The sequence below is a fragment of the Cetorhinus maximus genome, chromosome 38, assembly GCF_964194155.1.
Source record: "Cetorhinus maximus chromosome 38, sCetMax3.hap1.1, whole genome shotgun sequence".
Classification (NCBI taxonomy): Eukaryota; Metazoa; Chordata; class Chondrichthyes; order Lamniformes; family Cetorhinidae; genus Cetorhinus; species Cetorhinus maximus.
In genome coordinates, this window is record NC_135916.1 from 5,038,931 (window position 1) to 5,064,062 (window position 25,132).

Below are 25,132 nucleotides of genomic sequence, written 5' to 3' on the forward strand. Positions count from 1 at the left end.
CGAAAACAACCCAAGTCAATCCAACCTCTCTTCATAACTTAAACGTTTCATCCCAGGCAACATCCTGGTGAATCTATCCTGCACCGCCTCCAGTGCAATCACATCCTTCCTATAATGTGGCGACCAGAACTGCACACAGTACTCCAGCTGTGGCCTCACCAAGGTTCTATACAATTCCAACATGGCCACCCTACTTTTGTAACCTATGCCTCGATTGATAAAGGCAAATGTCCCATATGCCTTTTTTACTACCCCACTGACATGCCCCTCCGCCTTCAGAGTTATATAGACACACACGCCAAGGTCCCTTTGTTCCTCAGAACTTCCTAGTGTCATGCCGTTCATTGAATACTTCCTTATCAAATTACGTCTTCCAAAGTGTATCACTTCACACTTTTCATGGTTAAATTCCATCTGCCACTTCTCTGTCCATTAACCCATCCCATGTATATCTTCCTGCAGCCCAATGAACTCAACCTCAATGTTAACCAACCGACCAATCATTGTGTCATCAGCAAATTTACTAATCCTACCCCCCACATAGTCATCCATGTCGTTCATATAAATGGCGAATAATATGGGACCCAGCAGAGATCCCTATGGTACGCCACTGGACACTGGCTTCCAGTCACTAAAGCATCCTTCTGTCATCACCCTCTGTCTCCTATAACTATGCCAATTTTAAATCCACCTTATCACGTTACCTTGTATTCCATGTGCATTTGCCTTCTTGATAAATCTCCCATGTGGGACCTTGTCAAAGGCTTTGCTGAAATCCATATAAACTACATCAACTACAGTACCCTCATCTACACACCTGGTCACTTCCCCAAATAATTCAATCAAATTTGTTAGGCAGCTGCGTCATCTGTTTACCGACCCCCTCCCCTCTCCTCTCCCCCGCCCCCCACCCCCCCCCCCCCCCCCCCGCCCCACCTCCCACCACCCCCACCACCCCCGAACACACACCCTGGCTTTGGATGCAATTTCTCCTTATTCCATTGACCATCAAACACTTTAACGATTTGGGAAACTCCAGCAGGTGTCCTCATCGCCTCCTCCGTTCTTTAACAGTATGTGTGTCTGCCTGTGTCTGAGTCTGTGTTTCTCATTAATGAATTTCTCGCAATTCGGAGAAGGATCCCCGCTTTTCCTATCCCTCCACATAGCTGAAGTCCTCCTCATCCCTGGTACCAATGTGTCCAATATCCTTTCCATCCTTTCCAAATATTTTACATCCTCTCTTAAGTTGATATCAGGTTTGATCAGAATATTCCAGATGAGTCCTAACCGATGATTTATGTATTTTTGAGAATCGCTTCCTCTTTCTTGTATTGTTTGCTTTTATGTTAAGAACCACATTTCCTGCAAGATTGTTTTATTTTCCACAGATGCTTCAACATTTATTTGCGAACATAAGAAAAAGGAGCAGGAGTAGGCCATTCGGCCCCTCCATCCTGCGCTGCCATTTAATAAAATCATGGTTGATCTGATAGTTGCCGCAGCTGCATTCCTCTTACAACGATAATCTATCACCCTCTTGCTTACAAAGAATCTATCCGCCTCTGCCTTGGAAATACCAAACATTCCACTTCCACCGTCTTTTCAGGAAGAGACTTAGAAAGACTCACGACTCAGAGGGGGAAAAAAAATCTTCATCTTAATTTTAAATGGGCGACCCCTGAGTTTTAAGAAGTAACCCCTGGTTCAAGATTATCCCAAAAGATGAAAAATCATCTCCACACCCACCCTGTCAAGGTTCCTCAGGATCTTATGTGTTTCAATGAAGTCGCGTCTTACTCTTCTAACCTCCAGCTGATACAAGCCAAGACTGTCCAACCTTTCCTCATAAAACAACCCACCCATTCCAGGAAATAATCGTTCCAGTGATCCTCTATGAGCGAATGTAAGAAGAATGATACATGCCAGTCTGTGATTGATATCAAATAATACTGTTAATTCGGAAATAAACAAACCATTGACATCCCATTTGGCAGCATATTTTTCCAGTCTTGCACCGCCCTAGTTTCCGAAGTTCACCCCTTAAGGCTCTGGCTCTATCATCTTGCCTGTGCCTCCCAGTCCTACACTGCAGTTGTTGGGTGAGAGTTGTAACGCTGAGCTTGTCCTACTGAGAGCAGAGAGGTGTAGGAGGAGATTTGATGGTGGTGTTAAAAATCAGGATGGATTTTGATGGATTGGATAAGGAGAAAGTGATTCCAGTGGTGGAAGAGTCTGTAACCAGAGGACACACAATTGAACATGATAATCAAAAGAACCAAAGGGGACACGATGGGGTCAAATTCATTTACAAACAGCGAGTTGTTGTGATGTGGAATGCGCCTCCTGAAATGGAGTTATGAACATTTGGAATAGAATTTGATAACTTGCTGCGTGGAAAAGAGAATACAGGGATATTGGGAAAAGTTGGGACTGGGATTAATTGAAAAACTCCACAAACGGGCTGACCAATGTACAATGGGAGGAAGGGCCTTCTCTGTACTGTATTGTATCATTCCCTGATTCTTGGGAACAAGTGACGGTGCTGGTCTTCATTTAATCAATTCATCTTCTCTCTTTTCAGTGGCTTTTGCGGTTCAGCGGAGCGTGTCTCAATGTAAGTATTGACATTTCTCTTTTAAATCCTGTCAGTGAATAATCCATTCTCATACTGTTAAATCAATCAGTCCGCATTAATCGAATTGAGTTTGATTGCTGCAATCCATCGTCTTGTAACATTGATAGCTGAAATGCAACATGCCAAATTGCAGTTGTCAGTGTGATGACGCTATGATAAATGTCTTTTTTTTACACTTTAACCGATTTTTTTTCTCTGCCGGAAATGTCGAGGCAGAAAACCAGCATTCAAGATGTCACAGACCAATGTTCTATTGAGTGTTAAAGTGACTTCGACATTTGTTTTCAGTCCCCATTCCAAGTCCTTTCGTTCGTTATAAGGATGAAGGAGGCCACGCCCTCCTTTATGTCTGCTCAGCCTTTCAGTGCCAGCGTAACTGATCTATCTTTCCCCCCTTTTTATACACCTTGTTTACATAACCGCTAACAACCTTTTTTTTTGCAAAAATATACTTTATTCATAAAATATCTTCAAGAACATTCCAAACCATTTCAAAATCACCATCAGAAATGTACAATCAGGTTCAACTTTTACAACATGTATCAGGAAATTCATCAATACAATAAATGAATGTTACAATCATTTGCAGCCATTCATTTTGAGCTGTACAGCCCGAGGGGATTTAAACAGTTCCCAGTCCCTCGGTGCACTATGGCAGAAAGGTCATAGACAGCGACCTTTCCCCATTGCGCCTTTGCGGCGGCTACCCCAAGCTTTAGTGCGTCCCTCGGCACGTAGTCCTGGACTTTGGATTGTGCCAGGCTGCAACACTCGGTCGGGGACAACTCTTTACACTGCAAGACCATCAAGTTTCGGGCAGACCAAAGAGCGTCTTTCACCGAGTTGATGATCCTCCAGCTGCAGTTGATGTTTGTCTCGGTGTTTGTCCCTGGAAACAACCCGTAGAGCACAGAGTCCTGTGTCATAGAACTGCTCGGGATAAACTTCGACAGAAACCATTGCATCTCTCTCCAGACCTTCTTTGCAAAGGCACAATCTACAAAGAGGTGAACAACGGTCTCTTCCCCACCACAGCCACCTCGAGGGCAACGTGCCGAGGGGGTGAGACTCCTGGCGTGTAGGAAGGATCTGACGGGGAGGGCCTTTCTCACCACCAGTCAAGCTACGTCTTGGTGCTTGTTGGAAAGTTCTGGCGATGAGGCATTCTGCCAAATGACTTTGACAGTCTGCGCGGGGAACCATCCCACAGGATCCACCCTCTCCTTTTCCCTCAGGGCCTCTAAGATGTTACGTGTCACATAACCGCTAACAACCTAAGCTAACAAACAGACTATCAATTTATCTGGTCTCCAGTTATTCTGCAGTAGCAGATTCAAGCTTTATCTCGCCTCAGCACTTTCTTGTCAGCATCGTCATTGGAAGGGTTAGTTTTAATTTCAAATTTACCTCTCCTCGGTCTGGATTCTGAAACGAGTGGCATAGAATATTTCTATCTCGTCCAGGAAACAGTTAGTTTACCTGAAACACCTCAATTCCATCAATTTATATTCCACACTCAGCATTGTACATGCAGCCTGTTGTCATAATCCACACCATGTTGCCCGGATACCATTCTCTAATGCTGAAGAGGCCTAATCTCACAAATATCTTCCCTGTCCGCTGAACTAGCCTGTAACAGCATCTCTTACTCTTCAATGGATCAACAAGAGCAACTGTTGATTTCCATCTCGAACAACGGTAAACTTAGTTAAAAGAAACGTGTTACTCATGTAGTTCTCTATGTCATTGTGTTTTCCGACTAGCTTTGACTAATACCTTGTTCAGGACAGTCGCATCCCACATGTTGGTGGAATCCTGTCCCTGCCCCATCAGAGCTGATTTAGTCGCACTGTAGCATTAAATATGAGAGTAGAATACGCTCTAATTCACCTCTGTCACCTTCCTCTCTGTCCAACACCATTAGCCACCGTTAATTCTGTATAATCTGTAGTTGCCCACCCAAATAGAGTCGCCTCTGACAGTCTCTTAGCAACAACAATTGCATTTATATAGCGCTTTTGATGCTGTAACACGCCGCAAAGTGCTTCACGGGAACCATAATGAAGCCAAGTTTTACGTTGTGTAATGGACAGAGATTTTAGTGTCAATGGCCAAAATCTATGCGGAACAGACAGGTATGACGGTGCATCCTGAAGATAGGCAGAGAAAGGTGGCAAAGTGCAGCGAGGGAATTCCAGAGATTCGGGCCCCCAGGCAGCTGATGACGCCAATTGTGGGGCGATTGAAACCTCACGAGATGCGCAGAGCTGTCGGGGGACAGTAGGGATTGGGGGAGTTTACACAGATGGAGAGGCATCGCGGGCCATGGGGAAGCGGGGCGGGGGTGGTGGAAGAGGGGGGGTGGGTGTTGCGGTCGGTTGGGAGGTTTGTGTGGTGGGTTGACATTGAGAATGAGATGATTGTGAAATCAAAGTATTTCTTCATTGGCTGGCGACGTGGGGAAATGTAGTTCTGTGAGAACATGAGTCATGGATCAATGGAAATTGATGCGAATGAAGACAGGGTGGGCAGCAGAGATTTAGTTATTTACTGTAAGCAAATAGAACTTTAGGTATCAGGTGTGAGGGGTATAACGGAATGACCCTGGAATTCATTGCGTAACTGCTGCCACATGCCAGGAAAGATTAAGGCCTGAATGCATCAGCCATGATTGTAGGGGCTGAGGGAACCAGAGGGGTGAGGCAGCAGGAGGAGGCTGTGAGTGTACAGGAAGCAGCTGAAACAACCTGTCCCTGGTGAAGTGGACCATTGTTGTTTGACGTCACACTGTATCTATGGATACAGTTGGGCCGTTTATGATGTCAAAGTGAACTTCAGTTTTGGCATCCGACAACTGATGACATCACAGAGTCTCCCCTCCCCCCATGCGATTGCGAGGCTGAATCAGCCAATCATTGCCTCCACCCACTGGCTCTCATTCTCCACATCGACGGTGTCGAACTTGCCCTTGTTTTGGACTATCCCCATTGACACTCCATTTACCTGGTTTGGTAGCAATCTCACCGGACTCAGCAGGCACTGGTTTCAATTTCCAAGCCAGGGATTTGAGCTCCATAATCCAGGCCGACACTCCGCCCGGTGCCAGTACTGAGGGAGTGCTGCACTGTCGGATGTAGATGTATATACTCAAGAATTTGAGCTCCATAATCCCAGCCGACACTACCTCTTTGCCAGTACTGAGGGAGTGCTGCACTGTCGGAGTTCAGCAGATATGCTGTAGGACTTGAGCTACACAATCCAGGCCGACAGCCCCCCACGGTGCCAGTGCTGAGGGAGTGTTGTACCACCGGAGGTACATGCACATGCTCTTAAATCTCCAGGATTCCTGATCTCCATAATCCAGCCAGCACACCGTTGCCAGTCCGGAAAGAACACTGCACTATCAGAGGGGGCTTCTATCTCATGAGATGTTTTGAACATCACTCATTTCAGGTGCATGCAAGATACACCATGGGCAGTATGTCGAAGAAGGTCATTGGGCAGTTCTGCAGAGTGTCCTGATGTCAATTGTTATTACAATGACGTTATTAACTTTTCCTTATCTCAGTGCTGTTTCTGGAATCTTGCTCTGCGAAGTGATGCGGCATTTCACCAGTCGCAATATTTCGCTTTCAGTTCAGTGTTTGTAAAGCTGTCTGGGACCTGCTGTGTTGCCCAGAAGGGCTTTGAAATACATTTTGATGTCTCCGTTACTTTGTAACCAAAATCGAACTCACCGTTTGTGGAATCTGAGTCCCGGATGTAAACACTTCTCCTCCTCACAGAGCAATGGACATTGAGTTAGTGACATTCTACTGTACATGATATTCCTCTGATCCACTTCTCATTGTTCTTTCATTTATTCCACAACAGCTAAACTATCAAAACCAGTGATAAGACTTAATGAATGGACTGGGGTTTATGTTGTCGGAGAGAGAGTCACAATTACCTGCTCTGTGACTGGGGATTATCAGGATAAAATCTTCCATTTTTACAGAGGTGACCAGGAACTGTCCCTCTCACAGGTCATCACAAAGAATAACATTGGAACAGTTCATGTTACCGCTGGAACAGATGGAGAAGAATACAGCTGCGCATATAACGTTTCTGTCAATGATCGGCGGATAGATTCCCCGCTGAGCGAGCATGTGTTGGTGACTATAACAAGTCAGTGACCGGGAACATAAACTGTTACATGACAATAAAATATTGTTTGTATTTTTTACATAACCATGTTATAAACATTGCAACAAAATGTAACGTTCAATGTACAGAGGAAGCAGTGGAACCGAATGAGCTTCGATTTCATTTCTCAACCCGTGACAGCCTTCGTGAATGAATGTCCACGCTGTGCATTGTCTGTGATGGCAGGGGCTGAGTAGGGCATGGGAGGAAGGCAGGATTGGGGGGCGGTGGGTGACAGGGCAGGCAGCAGCTCGACTTTTCAGTTGCTGGGGAGAGCTGCAATCATGCGCTTTGATCTAACGTCGCAGTCCAGCTGATGACAGGGCTATGTCCATTCTGAGGTCAAAATGTCCAAGAATATCCTACTCCAAACGGTGATGAAGTCACAGCGAAACCCCCAACCCGCCCTATCCTTTGTGATCCTGAGGTGACTTGACAGGGAGCATGTAGAGAATATGATGCTTCTTAGGGAATAACCTAGAGCGTATTGTCCAGGTTTAAAAGAAGCGGCCCCGCATTTTAGGCAGAGATCAGCAGAATGGTTTTCTCTCTCAAAGGGTGGTGAGTCTTGGAACTCTATACCTCAAAAGGCGAATATCGCGCATTTGAATATTTTTTGAAGGCAGATCGATACAGATCCCTGCAACAAAATCAAACGGTCAATGTTTGGCGAGAGGAGTTTATGCGAAAACCGCTAACTTCATTGCTAAAGTTCTGACTTTCTCCCTGAGAGAAAGGGCCCTGAATTCACCCGCTGGTCATCGACTACCACTGCAAGCGCTGAGATGAGAAGGGGAGGAAAGCAGGAGGAGGTTGTGAAGGGACAGTCAGCAACTGAAGGATTCTGTCATTGGGGGAGGAGGGGGTGGCCATTGCTGGGTGACGTCACGGTCTAACTCGGGATTGGGTGATGCCCTTACTGACATCATACTGGGTCCTAGTGCTCAATCCGACCAAAGATGCGGCCACACAATAGAGAAACTACATTGCAGAATCCAATTGCGGCAGGGCAAGATGTACCGTCCAATCCATGCACCGTTTGGCTTTCATACTCCACATTGATGCTGTAACTTGGCGCCTTTGTCGTGTACTATATTCACTGATGTCCTTACCGCGACTGTAGCACGCTACCCTAAGTAAGAAGGTTGAATAATCAACTCCCATTCCAGATTGAGCTCAATAATCCAGGATGTCTCACTCACACACAGCGACAGTGCTGAGGGAGTGCTGCTCTGCCTGAGGTAGATGTACACAGTGGGACTTGAGCACCATATTGCAGGCCGACACTTCCCCGGTGCAATCACTGAGGCAGCGCTGCTTTGTCGGAGGTAGATGTAAATACTCCAGGATTTGATCACCATAAACCAGGCCAACACTAACCACCCGCACCTTCGCCCTCCCGGTGCCAGTACCGAGGGTGTGCTGCACTGTCGGAGGTAGATGAGTGCACGAATGGCCCTTAGCTTCAGCACCGAAGTCCCCTGACACAGTGAGAGTATAGTGGGAGATTTGTAATGTCAGAGGTGCTGTGTTTCAAATGAGAAAATGAAAACAAAGTCTGGAGTCCCGCCTCTCAGGTATCGGCATGTGGCCTCACTTGCTTCACTTCACAGAGCATCAATCCGTAATTCTGCCCGTCTCATGTCACCCAATAACAATGCATCAGAACACATCACTCACAAGGTGCACATTATCCCGTCATTGTCTCATTACTGTTAATGTGCAAAGATAATCAACCTTTGTCCTCTTATCAAATCGTTACAAATGACAACATTGGAACATTCACTGTGTCCGATACAAACCAAGGAGGGTGGGGGAGGGGAGGGGGGGGGGGTGGGTGGGGGGGGTGGTGGGGGGTAACATTGTAAATAAAGAGCTCCTTTTAAGGGAAGGAATTTACCATCCCAGTAAATTGCGAATGTCATTGTAGCAGGTGAGTGACTGCGAACGCGAGAGTTAATATGTCTATTCATCACTCCTTGGAATTGGAGAATAAACCCTTGTTTAACATTCTCTAACTCTGAGGGGAGACATTGTGTTTATCTCTTGTCTACTCCTGATCCAAAACATTGACCCATTACTACCCATTAATCACAACCAGAAAATGCAACAGCACGGACGGGGGCCACTCGGCCCATCTTGCCTGTGCAAGCTCTTTGATAAAGCTATCATTTATTCATTTTTTTATGAGGTGTGGCAATAAATGGCAAGGATAGAATTAAATTGCCTCTTACTCGTTGCCATTTAGAAGCAAGTTATATTCACTCACAAACGTTTAACCAAACTTTCTGCCAAATTATCCATGAACAATATTTTTCCAGTTCCACTGAAAGTTCCTGTTGAATCTGCTTTAACCTTTTTCTGGTTACATTGACAAATGGACCACAGGAGGATCTGATACTAGTTACGATCGTTCATTCGAATATTTGCAAGGAGAGAACCACCTCAAAGCAGCTTGAGGTAGCACTCTCCAAAATTACAAGTCTGCAGCTTATTTAAACATCACTGATCACGTACAACAACATTGTTCAGATTCCAATCTTGTCTGCATATAGGTTTACATTAAACAGGGATCTATAGATCCAGGCACACACATCCCCCTTCACCCAGGCAGAGCCTTCACACATTATCTGGTCTAGGACCGTCTGTCCTTCCTTTATCCATTGAAGAACACACTTAATCGATGTTATTTTCATCCTCCGTCTCCAGTCTGGCTCCCAAGGCCTTTCTGGTGATGGCAGGCCCTAAGGGTGTGCGAGGTTCTTCTGGGAACCTCTAAATGTTAATGCGCTTGATGCAACTGGCTGCCTGGAAATTTGAGGTAATTGCCTTTCAATAAATTCATCCTGCATTCTCCCTAACACACCTCAAGTAATTCCCATCTGTAATTGCCCTTTTGATGGCGGTGATGAGCTGCATCGTTGACAATCTGCCGTCCACCTGGTGCATGGAGGCACAAACGCACACGAAACTCACGCCCACGCGCACACACAAACACACACACACACGCACAGGCATGTACAAACACAGACACACACAGCAACAAGCACATAATTAGATATATCACAAACCGCCTGATATTCCAGTACAATTTTGAAAAAGAATGAGTTTTTGAAATGCGCTTTGAAATGTGTGAGTTATTTGTTAAGTTTAATCAAAATCCCGACTCACCCTTTATCGAATCTCATTCGCTGATGTCAACAGTCTCCTTCAATATGGATCGATTTCCTTTGTGGCACCAAAAATACTGTACATTACATTCGTACAATACATTTATAATTGCCATGTCCATTGTCTTTTTTTAAGACAGAGCCGCTAAGAAAACCAGTGATATCGCTTGATGAATCAACATGTTTGTATGTAGATGGAGAGACGGTCACCATGACCTGCACTGTGACTGGAGATGATCGGGATAAAACCTTCAATTTTTACAAAGATGATGCATGGCAGTACTCCTGGCAAATTGGCACCAATACTGGAACATTCCCGGTTACTGGTAGAAGTAGCGAAGGGCGATACCAATGCGAATACGTGATTTCCATCAGAGGTCGGCATTTAACGTCCCCAAAGAGCGAGGCTGTGGCCCTGACTACCACAGGTGAGTGACAGGGAACAGAGATTGTTAATACCTCTACTCACCAGGATTAGCATATTCACAAATTCAGGTCCCTGCATCAAAATGAAACGCTCAGTGATCGGGGAGAGGAGATCATGGGAAAACCTTTGACTTCATTGCTCAAGTCCTGACGCGTTCCCTGAAAGAATGGGTCCTCAATTCACCCGCTGGGCATCAACGGCCAATGCTAGTGTTGAGATGGGAAGGGGAGGAAAGCGAGAGGAGGTTGCAAGGGGACAGTCAGCAGCTGAAGGATTCAGCCACTGTCGGTGAGTGTATCCATTGTTGTGTGACGTCACCGTCTAGCTCGGGATTGGGCGATGCTCTTTGTGACATCATACTGGGACCGAGTGTCCAGCCCCGGCCATTGAGGCGGACACAAAATACATAAACCACATCCCAAAACCGGCATGCGGTAGGGCATGATGTAGCGTCCGATCTTTTCACCGTTTTACTTTAATTCTCTACGTTGATGCTGGCAATACTTGCATTTGTCATGGACTACCGTCATTCCTGTCCTCAACACGAATATAGCACGCTACTCTAAAGTCAGAAAGTTGTCTGATCTGGCCCCATTTCAGACTGGAGGGCGATCATCCAGGTCGACATTCTCCCAGGTGCCAGTACAAAGCATGTGCTGCACTGTCGGAGGTAGATGTGCAATACCTTGGACTTGAGCTCCATAATCCTACACTATAATACCCCAGTGCCAGTACTGAGGGAGTGTTCCGCTGTCGGAGGTGGATGTATTCATTCCTGCATTTGAGCTCCATAATCCAGCCTGACCCTGCCCCCGGTGTCGGTTTAGAGGGAGCGCTGCACTGTCGGTGGTGGATATATATACTACATTACTGAAGCTCCCTAATCCAGGCCGACATGCCCCCAGTGCCAGTACTCGGTGAGTGCTGAACTGTAGAAGGTAGATAAATGCCCTGTAGGACGTTAACTCCAGGATCCAGGTTCCCTGACAGAGTGAGAGTAAAGTGGGAGTTTAATTTCAGAAGTACCGTGTTTCAGATGAGCCAGTGATAAACGTCTGAAGTCCCGCCTCTCAGGTGCCTGTACGTGATCCCACTTGCCTTCACTTCACAGAACATCAATCGGAAGTGCTGCCCTTTCTCCTGTGTCCAAATATGAATCCATCAGAGCACATCTGTCGCAATGTGCACACTATCCGGCCATTGTCTCATTACTGTTTTTGTGCAAAGATATTAAACATTTGTTCTCTTATCAAATCGCCACAAAGGACAACATTGGACCATTCACTGCGCCCGATACAAACCAAGGAGGGGGGTACCATTGTAAATAAAAACTCTCCGTCAAGGGAAGGGAGTTAAATCCCAGCTCAGTGAATCTGTGAATGTCACGATAGCAGGTGATTGAGGGGAAACAGCATATAGTAATGTGCCTATTCAAACACTCCTGCAGTTTATCGGAATAATCCTAGCTTCACATTCTCTAACACTCAAGGTGGCTTTGTGTTCATCTCTTGTCTAATACTGATCAAAGCACTGATCTGTTGCTGCCAGTGTCACCATTAGTCACAGAATCAGAAAATGCAACAGCACAGACGCAGACCACTCGGGCCATCTTAACTGTGCAATCTCTTTGAAGGAGCTATCAACATTTCATTTGTTTACGAGGTGTGGCAATAAATGGCAAGAAATTAATTGCGGCTTCCTAGTTGCGCTTTAGAAGGCAAGTTATATTCACTCCCAAGCAATTGTCCAAAATAATCTGCTAAATTATCCTTTAGCATTGTTTATACAGATTTGTTTGAAAGTTCCTGTTGAATCTGCTATCACCTCAAGTAATTCCCATCCATAATTGCCCTTTGGAAGGTCGTGATGAGCAGCATTTTTTTGACCATCTGCAGTCCATCCGTTTCATGGAGGCACACGCGCACACGCAAGCATACCCACGCGCCCACGCGCTCACAAACATACACGCGCACACGCCCACACGCACGCACACAAACACAGGAACGCACAAAGACAGATAAACACTGCAACACGCACAGAATTAACTCTCTCACAAGCCGCCTGATACACCGTTGCAATTTTGAAAATGAACGAGTTTTTGAAATGCGCTTTGAAATGTATTATTTTTTTTTAAGTTCAACCAACACCCCGACTGACCCTCTGTCGAATCTCATTAGCTGAAGTTAACAGGGTCCTTCGGTGCGGCTCAATTGTCTCTGTGGTACCAACAATTACAGAACATTACATTCGGGCGATTCATTTATAATTGTCTTGTCCATTTTTTTAAATCACAGAGCCGTTAAGAAAACCAGTGATAACACTTGATCAATCGACAGGGGTGTATGTAATAGGAGAGACGGTGACCATGACCTGCACTGCGACTGGAGATGTTCGTGAGCAAACCTTCTATTTTTACAAAGATGATGAACGACTGTTTTACTGGCTATTTGACACAAATGACAATACTGTAATATTCCCGGTTAGAGGTAGAAGTAGCGAAGGGCGATACCAATGTCAATACGGAATTTCCGTCAGAGGTCGGCATCTAAAATCCCCAAAGAGCGAGGCTGTGGCCGTGACTACCACAGGTGAGTGACAGGGAACAGAGATTTTTAATACCTCTACTCACCAGGATTAGCATATTCACAAATTCAGACCCCTGCATCAAAATAAAATGTTCAGGATGTGGGGAGATGATCGCATGCGGAAACCATTGACTTCATTGCTCAACTCCTGACTCGTTCCCTGAAAGAACGGGTCCTGAATTCACCCGCTGGGCATCAACTAGCACTGCAAGTGTTGAGGTGGGAAGGGGAAGAAAGCAGGAGGAGGGTGTAAGGGGGCAGTCAGCAGCTGAAGGATTCTGTCACTGGGGGAGGGGGTATCTATTCTTGGGTGACGTCACGGCCTACCTCTGAATTGGGTGATGCACTTCCTGACATCATACTAGGCCCAAGTGCCCAAGCTCCGGCTATTGAGGCTGTCAAACAATAGAGAAACAACATCCCAAAACGACATGCGATGTGGCATGACGTACCTTCCAATGCTTTCACCGTTTGCCTTCAATTCTCCACATTGATCCAGGCACTATCTCTTTTGTCATGGATTGTCATTTCTGTCCTCATCAAGAATAGAGCACGCTACCCTAAGTCAGAAGCTTGTGTGATCAAACTCCACTTCAGACTGGCGATCAATCACCCCGGCCGACCCTCCCCCTGGTGCCAGTACTGAGGGAGTGCATTAGGGACAGGGCTGGTGGCAAACCCTTGGCTTTCCTCAGGTTGTTGGATTTTATTATGGATATCTATGGAAGTCATTTTCGCACACAGGATTCAGAAAGTTTTATCAGGAGAGGATAAGGAGGAGTCAGAAAGGCTATCAACGACACACTGGGAGTGTGAAACAATACCTGTGTCAGTCAGGGTCCCTGGGTGTAAATTTGCACAACTGATTATCGAATAAACCAAACACTCAGCTTCTCACCTGCAAAATAGCCCAAGCGACTTCAACTGAAGAACATGGGAAGTGAGGAGCTGTACACGACATAGCTCATGCTGCTGCTTTGTCAATTGCTTTCGTGTTGGGTGAGAATGTTGACCCAGTGAAATGAAGCCCCTGTGCGATGACACTTACCTGACTAGATATTAAAACGATGCAGAATTAAGGTACCATGTGTACTGAGTGTAACAACTCCTGCTTCCCATCATATAATAGACTTCGCTGTGTGTGTTGTGTGAATCCAGAGGTGAAATATCCAGAGGGACACTGAAGGCTGAATAGGGACTGATGGAGCAGGGACGAGGGGTCTCTATGGTGTATTAAAGCCCCAAATATATTCTCCACATATTAACCTCCACCAGTAAATGATATATTAAAGCCCCAAATATATTATCCACACATTTACCACCCCTCCAAGAAAATGTTTTTTTGAAGCCACAAATATAATCTCCACACATTCACCCTCCCCCAGTAAATAAATAAATTGTTAATGGGGGAGGTGGAAAGTGAAAGTTTAACTCTCCTCAAGTTGGAGAAACTTTCCTGGGATGAAAGTGATCCAATGCCACCCTCTGTTGGCGGATCACGGCTACTGCAGGCGCTGCTCTTTGACAGACTCAGAGAGGTTCAGTCACTGGGTGGCTGGGTCTGAGCACAGGCTGATGGGGTATGAACGCTGCAAAGGGAGTGAAATTTGCAGCGGACGCTCGGCTGGTGCATTCGGCCCTTTAGTAGCGGACACTGCCCATCAGCTCTGCTCCTCTTTCCCCGTTGGGGATATTATCTGGAGATATTGTTTGGGGGATTATTCCAGGCTGCAATGTGGACGTTTGGTACAGATTTCAGACACTGCTCCCAGTGTCAGGATCACTTTGCTGTACTCTGTAAACCCTCTGCAAGACATTGTCAATGTTTAACCCCCACCCCTTCCCCAAAGCCACACACACACACTGCATCTTGCTAAAGGTTTCTCATGAATTCGTTCCCAGGATAATTTTCCCCATTTCTCACACCGACTCTTAATCCCAGGAACAAAGATTGGAAACACCCACATTTTATGGGGATAAATTTATTTTTTACATCTTTACCACCTTTATTCACCCTGTGTCTATGCCGGACCAGGAGAGAAGATTTATACAGACCTTTCCCATTTTGCGGCTCTTGCCCTGTGACCCTGTGGGTTACAGTGATACAGCCAGACGGGTAGACTCGAAGTGAAAATGCCCCACACCCACTCTTGAACCCCACCCCCCCCCCCCCCCCAAACTACCCGCCCATTTACCCCGCCAGTTGTAAACCTCACCCAAAGTCTCTAACAGAATTATCAGCGAGAGACTCCCTTTCGAATGCTGGTGTCGACTCTGGTGAAACAGGTGAATCTTCCCCACCGCACAATAAACATACAGAGTCTCAATGATGCCTCCATTAACTTTGGAGCTGATAAAGCCCCAAATATAATCTCCACACATTCATCCTCACCCCAGTAAATGTTGTATTAAATCCCCAAATATAACCGTTTCTGGGGAAGGTGGGACCTGTACAAGCGGGGTGGTCTACATCTGAACCAGAGCGGGATTAACATCCTTGCGGGCGGGTTTGCTACTGCTGTTGGGAGGAGTTTAAACGAATTCGGCAGGGGGAGGGGACACAGAATGTTAGCAGAATAGGGACACATCATAATACAGTAAAACAATCAAGTCAGAGGGAGTACAGCTGCATTAAGTTTCAAGGGAGTAAGGCAAGGCTGGATGGCCTCTACTTTAATGCCAGGAGTATTCCAGGTAAAACGGGTGAGTTAAGGGTGAGGATTGACACGTGGAATTGTGATATAGTAGCCATCACTGAGATGTGGTTGAGGGAGGGGCAGGATTGGCAGCTGAGCATTCCGGCATATAGAATCTTCAGGCGAGACAGGGGAGGGGGTAAAAGAGGAGGAGGCGTTGCATTTGATGAGGTGTCCCATCAGATATCACTGTTTGTGATTGGCCAGTGGGAATTGTCCACATTCTGCACTGAATGTAACTCTTTCGAGTACATTCACAGTTCCTGGTTTCCGGGAGTGGGACATGAACCCACAACTTTCTGATTCAAAGGCGAGGGCGCTATGAACTGAGCCACAGCGTTGCATTGGGCAGCTGCCGCAAAGGCGCAATGGGGAAGGGTCGCTGTCTAAGACCTTTCTACCACAGCGCACCGAGAGACTGGGAACTGTTTAGAGCCCCTCGGGCTGTACAGATCAAAATGAAAGGCTGTAAATGATTGTAATATTGTTTGTACTGATGAACCTGGTGATACATTTTGTAAAAGTTTGGCCTGGATTGTACCCTTGTAATGTTGTTTTTGAAATGGTTTTGAATGTGATTGAAGATGTTTTATGAATAAAGTATATTTTTACAAAAAAAAAAGGAGGAGGCGTTGCATTATTAGTTAAGGAGTCAGTTACTGCAGTAAGGAGAGATGATATCTTGGAGGGGGCATCGAATGAAGCTTTGTGGGTAGGGCTTAGGAATAAAAAAGGGTCAGCCACATTGTTAGGTGTTTATTATAGACCCCCAGATAGTCAGCGGGGAATTGAGGAACAAATATGTGCACAATTTGTGGAGGTGTGTAAAAACAATAACAATAAGGTAATTATATTCAGTGGTTTCAACTTTTCCTACATTAATTGAGGTAGACATAGTGTTAAGGGCTTGGATGGAGTGGATTTCTTGAAATGTGTACAGGAGAACTTTTTAGGTCAATATATAGAGGGTCCAACAAGGGACGGTGCAGTGCTGGACCTAATTCTGGGGAATGAAGCCGGACTGGTGGCTGAGGTGGTGGTGGGGGAGCATTTTAGCAATAGCGACCACAACATGGTACAGTTTAAACTTGTTATGGACAAAGAAATAGACAAGTTGCAAAAAAAAAAAAAAAAAAATTGTTTGGACTGGGGGAGAGTGGATTTCAGTAAAATAAGGCAGGATCTGGCCAAGGTAGACAGGGAACAGCTACTTGTGGGGAAACCTACAGAACAGCAGTGGGGGGTGTTCAAAAAGGAAATGGGGAGGGCACAGGCTCAACATGTTCCCTCTAGGGTGATAGGAAGGAGTAATAAGCCCAGAGAACCATGGATGACCAGAGGTATTCAGGATAAGATGAGAAGGAAAAGAGAGGCTTTTAGCAGGTACAGGGGAAGCAAATCAGCAGAGGCATTAGTGGAGTACAGACAGTGCGGGGCGGAGCTTAAGAAAGCAATTCGGACAGCAAAGAGGGGATATGAGAAAGCTCTGGCTGGTAAAAGTAGGGAAAATCCCACGATATTCTATAAGTATATCAATGGGAAGAGGATAACCAGGGAAAGGGTAGGGACCAAGGGGACAATCTATGGGTGGAGCCAGAGGACATCGGTAGAGTGTTGAACGAATACTTCACGTCCGTCTTCACCCAAGAGATTGAGGATGAAGGTATCGAACTCGAGGAGAGAGACTGCGAGGTTCTTAAGCAAATTGATATAGGGAGTGACAAGGTGTTGGAGGTTTTGGCAGGCTTAAAAGTGGACAGATCTCCAGGTCCGGATGATTTGTGTCCCAGACTGCTGAGGGAGGCAAGGGAGGAGATCGCAGGGGCTCTGACCGGAATTTTTAATTCCTCTCTGGCCCCGGGGGAGGTGCCAGAGGGCTGGAGAACAGCTAATGTGGTTCCGCTATTTAAGAAGTGTTGTAGAGATAAGCCAGGGAACTACAGGCCAGTGAGTCTCACGTCAGTGGTAGGGAAACTCTGGGAGAAAGTTCTGAAGGAGAGTATCTATCTCCAATTGGAGAGGCAAGGTTTGATCAGGGATAGTCAGCATGGCTTTGTCAGAGGGAGGTCATGCCTAACAAATTTGATTGAATTTTTTGAGGAGGTGACCAGGTGTGTAGATGAGGGTAGTGTAGTTGATGTAGTTTATATGGATTTCAGCAAAGCCTTTGACAAGTTCCCACATGGGAGACTTATAAAGAAGCCAAATGCACATGGGATACAGGGTAATTTGATAAGGTGGATTCAAAATTGGCTTAGTTGTAGGAGACAGAGGGTGATGACAGAAGGATGCTTTAGTGACTGGAAGCCAGTGTCCAGTGGCGTACCACAGGAATCTATGCTGGGTCCCCTATTATTCATCATTTATATAAATGACATAGATGACTATGTGGGCGGTAGGATTAGTAAGTTTGTGGATGACACAAAGATTGGCCGGGTGGTTAACAGTGAGGTTGAGTGTCTTGGGCTACAGGAAGATATAGACGGGATGGTCAAATGGGCAGATAAGTGGCAAATGGAATTTAACCCTGAAAAGTGTGAGGTGATACACTTTGGAAGGAGTAATTTGACAAGGAAGTATTCAATGAACGGCATGGCACTAAGAAGTTCTGAGGAACAAAGGGACCTTGGCATGTGTGTCCATAGATCTCTGAAGGCGGAGGGGCATGTTAGTGGGGTGGTGAAAAAGGCATATGGGACACTTATTCCCTGGCTGATCTCTATAACCCTTCTTAAATAGCGGAACCACATTAGCTGTTCTCCAGTCCTCTGGCACCTTCCCCGTGGCCAGAGAGGAATTAAAAATTTGGGTCAGAGCCCCTGCGATCTCCTCCCTTGCCTCCCTCAGCAGTCTGGGACACAAATCATCCGGGCCTGGAGATTTGTTAAATTTGATATTAATCGTGCATTTTATAATTATTACTTTATAACATATTGTCATTCCAGACCAGCGTTTGAAGCAACCTGTTTCTGCCCATCAACATCAGTTCTCAACCATTTTAAATGCCTCTGTAAAACCATTCTTTGTTATATTACTCTGATAAGTGGAAAAAAAAACACACCAAGTTGTCCATGTCAGATTCCACGTTTCTTCATTGTAGGTAACCTTCTGGTGAATATACGCTCCCTCTCTTTCTCTCCCTCTCTCTCTCACTCTCTCTCTCTCTGTGTTTCTTGCTCTTTCTTTGTCTCTGCCTCACTCTCTCTCTTTTGCACCTCTCTTTCCTTGCCTCTCCCTCCTTTTCACTCTCTCTTTCTCATCTCTCTCTCTCTTTCTTTCCCTCTCTTTCTCATCTCTCTCTCTCTCTGTCTCTATCTCATCTCTCTCTCTTTCTCATCTCACTCTCTCTGCCTCTCTCTCTTTCTCTCTCTTTTTCTGTCTTTCTCTGTCTCACACTCTCTCTCAGTCTCGCTCTCTCTCTCATCTCTCTCTCTCTGTCTTACTCTCTCAATCTGCACCCCCTCTCTCTCTCTTTCTCATCTCTCTCTGTCCCTCCCCCTCTCTCTCTCTCTTCCTGTCTCTCTTTCTCATTGCGCTCTCTGTCCTGCTCTCTCTCTCTCTCTCTCTTTCTCATCTCTCTCTCTTTCTCATTGCGCTCTCTGTCCTGCTCTCTCTCTCTCTCTTTCTCATCTCCCTCTCACTTTCTCATTGCGCACTCTGACTTGCTCTCTCTCTCTCTGTCTCTCTCCCTCTCTCTCTCTGTTGTGTCAAGAATATTTCTACAGTATGAAGGCTAAAAGTGTTCAAAGTTCCCCACCCATGCCATTGTTAAAGATGGTATCATCTGTTCCATTATACGTCAACATTTCTACCCCGGACATCCCACCCTGTAAGTCAACTGTTACTTTTTAGTTAGATTGATCCATTTTGAGGTGTTGACGTTAGATTGCTGTCATCCTGAAGCCCCAGATTCTCCTGTTCTCCAACATCAGTCAGCTTTCACTCGGTCCCAGCCACTGAGAGGCATTCCAATGTGGAACTATCAGGAGAGATTTAACAGACTGGGGCTCTTCTCTCTAGAAGGGGAAGGCCGAGGGCTCACCTGATAGAGGCCTTAGATTAATAAAGCATTTGATAAGGCCTTAGGGAAGAAAGTGTTTCCACTTGTAGGTAATACCCGGGTCATGAACATGTGTCAGTCACTAATAAATCCAGCCGGGGAATTCATGAGGAACCAGAGAGTGGGAAGAATATGGAACTCACTGCCACAGGTAGTGGTTGAGTTGAATGGATTCAATGTATTGAAAGGGAAGACAGATAAACACATTTTTAAAAATTCATTCACGTGATGTGGGCATCACTGGCTAGGCCCGTGTTCATTGCCCATCCCTAATTGCCCCCTGAGAAGGTGGTGGTGAGCCGCCTTCTTGAGCCGCTGCAGTCCATGTGGTGTAGTTACACCCACGGCGCTGTTAGGGAGGGAGTTCCAGGATTTTGTCCGTGCAGTGTGGGTACACCCACGGCACTGTTAGAGAGGGTGTTCCAGGATTTTGTCCATGCGGTGTAGGTACACCCACGGCGCTGTTAGGGATGGAGTTCCAGGATTTTGTCCGTGTGGTGTAGGTACACCCATGGTGCTGTTAGGGAGGGAGTTCCAGGATTTTGACCCAGCGACAGTGAAGGAACGGCCGATGCTTTTCCAAGTTAGGAGGGTGTGTGGCTTGCAGGGAAATGTCCAGGTGGTGGTGCTCCCATGTGTCTGCTGCCCTTATCCTTCTAGATGGTAGCAATCGTGGGTTTGGAAGGTGCTGTCGAAGGAGCCTTGGCGAGTTGCTGCAGTGCATCTTGCAGATGGTACACACACTGCTGCTACTGTGCGTCGGTGGTGGAGGGAATGAATGTTTGTGGATGGGGTGCCGATCAAGCGGGGCTGCTTTGTCTTGGACGGTGTTGAGCTTCTTGAGAGTTGGGGGAGCTGCAACTCATCCAGGCAAGTGGAGAGTATTCCATCACACTCCTGACTTGTGCCTTGTAGATGGTGGACAGGCTTTGGGGAGTCAGGAGGTGAGTTACTCTCCGCAGGATTCCCAGCCTCTGACCTGCTCTTGTAGCCACAGTATTTATGTGGCTGGTCCCAGTTCAGTTTCTAGTCAATGGTAACCCCCAGGATGTTGCTAGTGGGGGATTCAGTGATGGTAATACCCATTGAATGTCAAGGGAGAAATGAATATCAGGATATGCAGATGGAGCTAGATGAAGGCGATAGTGAGGAGGCTCAGAAGTGGCCTGTGAATGAAACTCATCACTGTCGATCTGTCTGGAGCGGAATGATAGATGCTGAGAGCTCATATGGCCCTGTGAACACGCTCTGAGGATATTGGATAAAAGCAAAAAACTGCGGATGCTGGAAATCCAAAACAAAAACAAAAACACCTGGAAAAACTCAGCAGGTCTGGCAGCATCTGCAGAGAGGAACACAGTTGACGTTTCGAGTCCAAATGACCCTTCAACACAACTAAGTAAAAATAGAAGAGAGGTGAAATATAAGCTGGTTTAAGTAGGGGGAGGGTAGAGCTGGATAGAGGGCCAGTGATAGGTAGAGATAACCAAAAGATGTCACAGACAAAAGGACAAAGAGGTGTTGAAGGTGGTGATATTATCTAAAGGAATGTCTAATTAAGGGTAGAAAGCAGGACAAGCAAGGTACAGATAGCCCTAGTGGGGATGGGGTGGGGGGAAGGGATCGAAATAGGCTAAAAGGTAGAGATAAAACAATGGGTGGAAATACATTTAAAAATAATGGCAATAGGTGGGAAAAGAAAAATCTATATAAATTATTGGAAAAAACAAAAAGGTGGGGGAAAATCAGAAAGGGGGTGGGGATGGAGGAGAGAGTTCATGATCTAAAATTGTTGAACTCAATATTCAGCCCGGAAGGCTGTAAAGTGCCTAGTCAGAAGATGAGGTGCTGTTCCTCCAGTTTGCGTTGAGCTTCACTGGAACAATGCAGCAGGCCAAGGACGGACATGTGGGCATGAGAGCAGGGTGGAGTGTTGAAATGGCAAGCGACAGGGAGGTCTGGGTCATGCTTGTGGACAGACCGAAGGTGTTCTTCAAAGAGGTCACCTAGTCTACGTTTGGTCTCTCCAATGTAGAGGAAACTGCATTGGGAGCAACGAGTGCAGTAGACTAAATTGAGGGAAGTGCAAGTGAAATGCTGCTTCACTTGAAAGGAATGTTTGGGCCCTTGGACGGTGAGGAGAGGGGAAGTAAAGGGGCAGGTGTTGCACCTTCTGCGGTTGCATGGGAAGGTGCCATGGGAGGGGGTTGAGGTGTAGGGGGTGATGGAGGAGTGGACCAAGGTGTCCCGGAGGGAATGATCCCTGCGGAATGCCGCCAGAGGGGGGGGTGGTGAAGGGAAGATGTGTTTGGTGGTGGCATCATGCTGGAGTTGGCGGAAATGGCGGAGGATGATCCTTTGAATGCGGAGGCTGGTGGGGTGATAAGTGAGGACAAAGGAGGATATTGGAGCCTGGGTCGATTTCCTTCACCCTTCCTGCAGTCAGATCCTCGCTTAAGTGTTCTTTTGATGAACGAGATCTTACCTTAGTCCCATGTACTTCGATTCCTCATCCAACTGGTCAATGGTGTTCTTTGAAACATCTCTCTCTCGCCCTTTGGCCTAATTCCTCTTTCTTCTCCTTTTCTCTCTGTCATTTTCGTCTGTGTGTGTGTGTGTGTTTCTGTGTTCATCTGTTACTCTATGTCTGTCACTCATCTCTGTTTCTGTCTCTGTCTCTGTCTCTCTCCCGCTCTCTCTTTCTCTCTGTCTCAATATTTCACCCTTTCTCCATTTTACTCTCTGTCAGTTTCTGTTTGTGTGTGTGTGAGTGTGTGTGTGCGTGTGTGTGTGTTAGTGTTAGTGTGTGTGTGTGAGTGTGTGTGTGTGAGTGTGTGTGTGTGTGCGTGTGTGTGTGTGTTAGTGTTAGTGTGTGTGAGAGTGTGTGTGTGCATGTGTGTGTGTGTTAGTGTGTGAGTGTGTGTCAGTGTGTGTGTGTGCGCGTGTGTGTTAGTGTGTGAGTGTGTGTGTGAGTGTGTGTGTTCATGTGAGTGTGTGTGTGTGAGTGTGTGTGTGTGTGCGTGTGTGTGTGTGTTAGTGTGAGTGTGTGTGTGTTCATGTGAGTGTGTGTGTGTGCATGTGTGTATGTGTGTGAGAGTGTGTTTGTTTGAGTGTGTGTGTGTGTTCATGTGAGTGTGTGTGTGTGTGTGTGCGTGTGTTTATGTGAGTGTGTATGTGAGTGTGTGTGTGTTAGTGTGTGTGTGTGTGTGAATGTGTGTGTGAGTGTGAGTGTGCGTGTATTTATGTGAGTGTGTGTGTGAGTGTGTGTGTGTTAGTGTGTGTGTGTGTGCGTGCGTGTGTGTGTGTTTGTGAGAGTGTGCGTGTGTTCATGTGAGTGTGTGTGTGTGTGAGTGTGTGTGTGAGTGCTTTTGCCTATTGTTCTGTCTCTGTCTTTCTCTCCCTCTCTGTCTGCCTGTCTCTCTCCCCCTCTCTCACAACCCCTCTCCATCTCTTTCTCGCTCTTTGTTTGTCTCTCTCTCTGTCTCTCTACTCCTTTCTCACAACACTTCCCCATCTCTCTCTCTCTGCCTATCTCTCTCTCCCTTCATCTCTCTCTCTCTCTGTCTGTCTCCTACTTCCTCATTTCTAAATGACCTGTGGCCTTTTCCCCTTTCAGACGTTCATGCCACTTCCTGTTTATTTAAAAAAACCTCTCACATTTTCTCCCTCTGCAGTTCTGTCTGGCTTCACATCCCCATATCCAAACAACTAGTTGACATTCTGAAGCCTCCTGTTCCGTTTTTTCATTGCCTCTTGACAGACAGGCCACCCAGGGAGGTGGAAATACCAGCACCTTGCTAGGCTTTTGGATCTGACTTGTCCTGGTCAGTCTTTATCTTCCACACTGGCAGGTACACATGGTGATCCCATGAGTTTGCCCTGTTCCGCATTGCCTCATCCCCTCTTCCACCGAGAAGTCCCCCCCCCTCCCGTGAATTATCATGAAGCAGTTCCTAACCCAGGCCGTCACATGTCAGTGTGAAATAACCTTTCGAGTAGACCGATTCCATTTGGACTATGAACCGGGGAATGCCAGCAGCCACTGAAACAGTCTACCTGGTGACACAAGCAAAACACTGCGGACGCTGAGAAACTGAGACAAAGAAACAGAAAATGCTGGAGAAAGAACCTCAGCAGTTTTAGCAGCCTCCGCGGAGAGAGAAACAGAGTTAACGGTTCGAGTCCATCAAGATCTTCTTCAGGGCTGAAGAGAAGTGATGAATTTATACTGTTAAAGAGGGTGAGGGGGGCAGGTGAAGCTGGATGGAAGGTCAGCGCTAGGTACGGACAAAGGAGAACATAAGAAATAGGAGCAGGAGGAGGCCATTCAGCCCCTCAGGCCTGCCCAGCCATTCAATGAGTTCACATCTGATCTGCGCCAAACTCCCCTTCCATCCCAGCTCCTCATAGCCATCAACTCCCCGATATTTCAAAAACCTATCTAGCCCCTCTTTAAATATTTTCAGAGATCTAGCCTCCACTACTCTCTGGGGTAGGCGATTCCAGACATTCACTACGCCCTGAGAGAAGAAATTCCTTCGCATCTCAGTTTTAAACGAGTGTCCCCTTGTTCTGTAACCATGTCCCCGAGTTCGAGATTGCCCCCCACTAGTGGAACCACCTTCTCACCATTCTGCCCTCAGAATCTTGGACGTTTCGATAATATCACCCCTCATCCTTCGAAACTCTAATGAATAAAGGCCTAACCTGTGGAGACGTTCTTGATAAGTCAACCCCTTCATCCCAGGAATCAAGCCCTAGTGAATCTCTTTTGAACAGCCTCCAATGGCGGTATACCCTTTCTTAAATACTGGGACAGGAACTGGACACAGAACTCCAGATGCGGCCTCACCAACACCCCTGTCCAGTTGCAACAAGGCTTCCCTATCTTTAAACTTCAACTCCCTAGCAATACAGGCCAAAATTCCATTTGCCTTCTTAGTTACTTGCTTGACAAAGGGGTCATGAACAAAAGGGCAAAGGGAGTGTAAGTGATAGTGGAAAGGGCTAACGAGAAAGGTGTTCATACTGACGTAAAGGTTAAGAAAGCAGAATGTGAACAAAGCAGAACAAGGGTAGCATTGTGTGAACGGACAACATGGAGCAAGATGGTAATTATGTGACCTGCTGTTTTGGGAGGGGGTTAGGGGCCATGCATAGACTCGAACAGTAGGGTAAGAGATGTTGGAACTGGCTAAGAGGAGATGTATTTGAGGTCAAACTGCCCACTGAGTAGATCATTGATTGCATCTCTTTTCTGATAATGTTGCGAATTAATTGAAGTCACTCTTCACACCTCACTGGTGGCACAGCCCCGAGAATCAACTTTATATGTACTCTTTATTGTATCAATCACATCTTAATCCCCAAA

At 46.3% G+C, this 25,132-nt stretch overlaps 1 protein-coding gene and 1 long non-coding RNA gene across 3 annotated transcripts in view; both read left to right on the forward strand.

Annotated features, from left to right (window-relative positions):
* The window catches only part of LOC144672517 (osteoclast-associated immunoglobulin-like receptor), a 298,334-nt gene that overhangs the window by 257,858 nt on the left and 15,344 nt on the right, over positions 1-25,132 (forward strand). The gene's annotated exons all lie outside the window — the stretch shown is intronic.
* Positions 6,355-12,834, forward strand: LOC144672523 (uncharacterized). The gene is made up of 3 exons (XR_013574109.1): positions 6,355-6,805; positions 10,134-10,421; positions 12,715-12,834. It is a non-coding gene; the product is annotated as an uncharacterized LOC144672523 (long non-coding RNA).